Source organism: Phascolarctos cinereus, unplaced genomic scaffold, assembly GCF_003287225.1.
Source record: "Phascolarctos cinereus isolate Bilbo 61053 unplaced genomic scaffold, phaCin_HiC Scaffold_726;HRSCAF=1367, whole genome shotgun sequence".
NCBI classification, from domain to species: Eukaryota; Metazoa; Chordata; class Mammalia; order Diprotodontia; family Phascolarctidae; genus Phascolarctos; species Phascolarctos cinereus.
Window position 1 is genome coordinate 100,305,620 of NW_027556098.1, and position 5,147 is coordinate 100,310,766.

Sequence of the window (5,147 nt, forward strand, 5' to 3'; positions counted from 1 at the left end):
CCATGGAGTCAGGAGGACCTGAGTTCAAATCTGGCCTCAGACACATAACACTTATAGATGTGTGACCCTGGGCAAGTTACTTAACTCCATTGCTTAGCCCCCCCCAAAAAAAAAGAACTGTTAAAGTAAATTTGAGAATTATCAGCAGACATGATAATCAAACTCATGGGCACTAATGAGATCACCGCGTGAAGTAACATAGAGGGAGAAGAATGATCATGCAGGACAGAGAACCCCATGGGCCTCCAAGAGTTAGCTGGTATGACCTCTATGAAGATCCAGCAAAGGAGATTAAGGAGAAGTCAGATAGGTAGATGAACCAGGAGAGAGAAGTACCAAGAACACCTAGAAGAGAGTATCAAAGAGAAGAGAGTGACCAGTATTGTCAAAAGCTGAAGAGGGACCAAGAATGATAAGTTTTGAAAAAAGGTCATTGATTTGGCATTAAGAGGTCTTTTGTGACTTTGGAGAGAGCAAAGTCAGTTGAACAATAAGGTCAGAAGTCAGACTGCACAGAGTCAAAAAGAGAGTAAGAAGAAAGGAAATTGAGGTATTTATTCTAAGTGGACTTCTCAAGGAGTTTAGTCACAAAACACAGGAGAGATTTAGGATGATAATGAGGATAGACTGATGCAATGATGTTTTTAAGAGGATGGAGAAACACATAAGCTTGTTTGTAGGCAGGAAGGGAGTAGCCAGTACATAGAGAGCAATTCAACATTAATGAGTGAGTAGGAATGATAGAGGAGGCAAGTAATGGGATCACTTGTTCAGTTAGAGAGGTTTGCCCTTGCAAGAAGGACTGCCTCTTCATGAGAAAAATGGGTGAAGGAGGAGGTAGTGGCAGAAAGCATCTGAGTGATGTCAGATAATAAAGAGGAGAGAAGAGGGAGCTCTTGGTGGATAAACTCAATTTTTTTCAGTGAAATATAAGGCAAGGTGCTCAGCAGAATGCTGGGGAGGGAGTGAGAGCTATGGGAGGTGTGCAAAGGAATGAAAAGGTTTGGAAAAGCTACTGCGGTGGGTCAGATAGTGAAGGAATTAAGGAGTTATAAAAGGATTGCCTTGCTATGCTGAAGGCCCAGTTGAGATTATGTAATGTAAATTTGTAGTGGACACAGCACAGTTTTGTCATTTTCTCTTTGTTCCACAGCACATGAGTAAGAGAGTAGTAGATGGTGGAAGTAACCCAAGACTGATGTATGGCAAGGAAAGATCTTGAATAGAATAAAGAAGAAAGGATTTGAGAGAAGAGGCCAGTGTAGAGTTGAATTGGTTCACCAAAGGATCAAGATGGGGAAGGGAAAAGAGTGAAGCCAGTGAATGGGGTGATGGCCTGAGAAAGAAGTGAGGGGTAAGTGGATTGGATGTCACAATGAAGAACAAGATTTGGAGTTGTAAGGCAGAAGGAGAAGTGGAATGACTATAGATTGTGATTAGGAAAAGGAGTTTATGAACTTATCAACATAACTGTCAACACATCTGGTTAATAATAAGATCAAGAACATGATTATTTCTGTATAACTGTGGTGAGGCGGAGGAGTAGGTCATGGGAAATGAGTAAATGAAGGAACTGAGATTTTAGGGTATTTGAACGAGTGTGCATATTTATATTGAAGTCTCCTAGTATGAGGACAGGCACTGGGAAAGAGAGAAAACCTTTGATGCAGGCACTGTACTCATTGAAGAGGGAAGTATAGTATCCTGGATATTAGTTGACAACAGCCACCCAGAATCTTTTTTTGGGTAATAAATATAAGTTGAATGAACCTTTAAAAAGTGGAGGTTGCTGAGTGATGATGATAGAAGAAAATTCTAAAAGTGGCAAAGGGCCGGAGGGAGGGGGAAATAATCCAATACCCCTATCACAACTAGTGAGCTATGGAGTAGGAGTGAAAGTTCAGCTAGTACTGGAAAGGTAGCCAAAAAAGGCATGCCTTCAAGAAAATGCCAGCTCTCAGTGAGTGCAGGAAGGTGGAGGGAGGGAGAAAAGAAAAGATTGGAAATGAAATCTAGTTTATTACCAGTGGACAGTGTAGTGGAATGGTAGGGTGACTTTGGAGTGGGAGACTGAAGAGGTTAGATTAAGGGAGATACGAGTAAGAAAGTGGTCATTTAGAGTGGAGAGCAGGATTTGAACCATGGCAACAAGTGGCTTAGAATGACTGGGATGATATGGGAAGGTAGAAATATTTTAATCATTGAAGAATAAGTTCAGGTAGGTTATCTTCCACAGGGGTTTGACCTCTGGTGGAGTTGTCCAATATGTCAGTCAGCTGTGCGGTTGGAAAGCAGGAGGGGATGGAGTGAGGGTGCCCTTATGGGGGCAAGGCAAATCCTGTGAAGCTGTAGGTGACTCAAGAGTGTACTTGAAGAGCAATAGAGTAGCACAGGCGATGGTTAATCCTGTGGCAAGGGAAAGGATCACCTCTGTACCAGGAACTAGAGTAAAGGAGGACAGAACAAGAAATGATGTCAAAGAATTGAAAGATATAATGGAGGGGAGAAAAAGAAACATGGAACATAGCCCCTGTTTTCTTAATAAAGTATAAGTTGAGGTTCTTGGGTATGAATGTGGGGGAGGAGGTAGTAAAGGAAGATTGAGGCAAAGAGATTAGAATTTTGGGAAGTGGGAAAAATCATAAATTTGGAAGCAATAAAAGGATTGTCTTGCTTCATCAAAGACAAGTGGAAAAGAGACAACATAAATTTGCAGTGGATCCAGTGAGAACAGTTCCTGTCTTTCACATTATCCATTAATGGATAATATATTTAATGGGAGTAATACAGTGTTGGGGTTTGATATCATATGAGTGGCAATCAGACAAGGGAAACAGGACTTGTCCTGTGCATGGCATATAGAAGATATTCAATAGATACTAGCTCATTGACTGATTCAAGAGTAGAGGAAATTGATGAGTTGAACTGGTTAGCAAAAGGGTTAAGACTGGGAGTGTGGCAAATAAAACCAGAACAAAGATTATGGCCACAAAAGTACTGAGGAGTGGAGGGATTAGAGGTCATGGTAAGGCCAGCACATAGGTTTAGGAGGAACAAGGCAGAGGGACAGATGGAATGAGAAGGGGTTATTATCAAATAAAACTTTTCAGTTTTTGATCATGGAAAAGGAACAATTATGGGTCATGTCAAGACCAAGGGTGTGACCATCACTGTGCAGCTGAAGGACTGTAGTCTAGTTCTTGGGAGTTAAAGAGGTTGATAAGGTGGGAGTTTAGGGTATGTAGTGTAATCCCCTAGTGCACTATAAAGGCACTATAAGTGTGAGGTAAAAGACAGGGTGGGAACCTGGCACTGAACTCTTTGAGAAAAGATGGAAAATTATCTGAGAGCTAGTAGATAAAAGCTACTAGGATCTGCCTTGGGTGATGAACTTGAACAGACTGGAAAAGAAGTTGCTGAGTGATGAAAGCAAAGAGAAAGTCTGAAGGACTTCAGGATCAACTCCTTTGGAGCAAGAGCTGGAACCAGAGGAGTCTGCACCCTTGTTACCACCTTCAGCCTCACCATACCTTTGCCCATCATTCCCATTGTGCCCCAGGCACAGCCAGTCCTAATCTTCAAGCTCACCGCAGACTCCTGGGATGAGAAAGATGAAACATCAGATTGCTAGAAATGGCGCTCTAAACCATGGGTACTTGCCTATCTTGGGATTGCCAGAATTCCAAAATGATGCTTCCTGCACCTCTCCTGGGGATGTGTGTAGGATTTGCTGGGAACAAGGGCCTGTCGAGTTGGAGCCAAGTTCTTACACAAGTGGTACAATGGAACAAACAATGCAGTCACTCCTGTCTACATATCTTCTCAAACCTGGGAAAATCATAATGGTTTGTTTGGTGCTGCTGGCTTTATGGACAAGGTAACACATCATTACTGGGATGCAACTAAGAGAGGGATTGACCTTCAGGACCTGCTGCAAGATATGGAGAATGTTCCAGAGTTCTCTTTGTTTTTCACACCTGTGCACATAACCCCACTGGCACTGATCCAACCCCAGAGCAATGGGAGAAGCAATCTTCTCCAGATTGCTTCTATCATGAAGCACTAGTTTCTGCTCCCTTTCTTCGACTCAGCTTATCAAGGTTTTGCATATGGAGACCTAGACAAGGATGCCTGGGCTATCCACTATTTTGTGAATGTGGGCTTTGAGCTCTTCTAGGCTCAGTCCTTCTCCAAGAACTTCAAGCTCTACAATGAGCCTGTGGGAAACCTGACCGTGGTTAGGAAAGACGGTGATAACGTCCTACATGTCCTTTCCCAGATGGAGAAGATTGTGCTTGTCTTGTGATCCAACCTTCCTGCTCAGGGAGCTTGGATAGTGGCCTCTACCCTTTCCAGCCCTGAGTTCTTTACTATGTGGAAAGAAAATGTTTAAGACAATGGCTGACCAGATTCTGTTAATGAGAGCTGAACTCAAATTGCACCTGGAATCCCTCTGCACCCCAGGAACCTACAGTTACATCACTGACCAGATTGGAATGTTCAGTTTCACAGGGTTAACCACTAAGCAAGTGGAATATCTGATCAATTAGAAGCACATCTACCTACTGCCAAGTGACTGGATCAACATGTGCGGCCTGACCACAAAGAATTTGGATTATGTGGCTACCTCCATCCATGAAGCCATCACTAAAGTCCAGTGAAGAAGCACCAACCCAACCGGTACCACCAAAGCTGCTTTTTATCATGTCGGTGTATCCCCTGCTTGCACAAACCCGTTATCCATATAGTGTAATAGTGACAATCAAAGGACTGAAATAACTGCAGTGGTGGGATGTCAGTGTTTGGAGTTGTCATGATTTGAGATTGCCCAGGATTAAGGCTTTTCTTCAGACCCATACAAAATAACATTTTTGATTTAAAGCAAAAGAAGAAAAAGAAGAAGATCCCATATTATTTTGATTGTTATGTGAGTTAAGCATGTTGACCCAACCTCCCCCAATCAGTGTGTTCATAGTTCATTTCCTTCTGTGTGAGTGTTGTAAAGTATAGATGATGTCAATTTATTTACTCTTGGAGCAAAATATAACCCCAAACATCAAGTCAGCAGAAGAGAGATGTGATTGTAGCCATCGGCAATGCCATTAAAAAAAAATCAAAAAAGAAAAAAGTCTGGAAATGGCGAAGTA

General features: G+C 42.3%; 1 pseudogene; it reads left to right on the top strand.

Annotated features, from left to right (window-relative positions):
- Positions 1-218: 218 nt before the first annotated feature.
- On the top strand, positions 219-4,661 carry LOC110222255 (aspartate aminotransferase, cytoplasmic pseudogene; annotated as a pseudogene).
- The last annotated feature ends 486 nt before the right edge of the window (positions 4,662-5,147 follow it).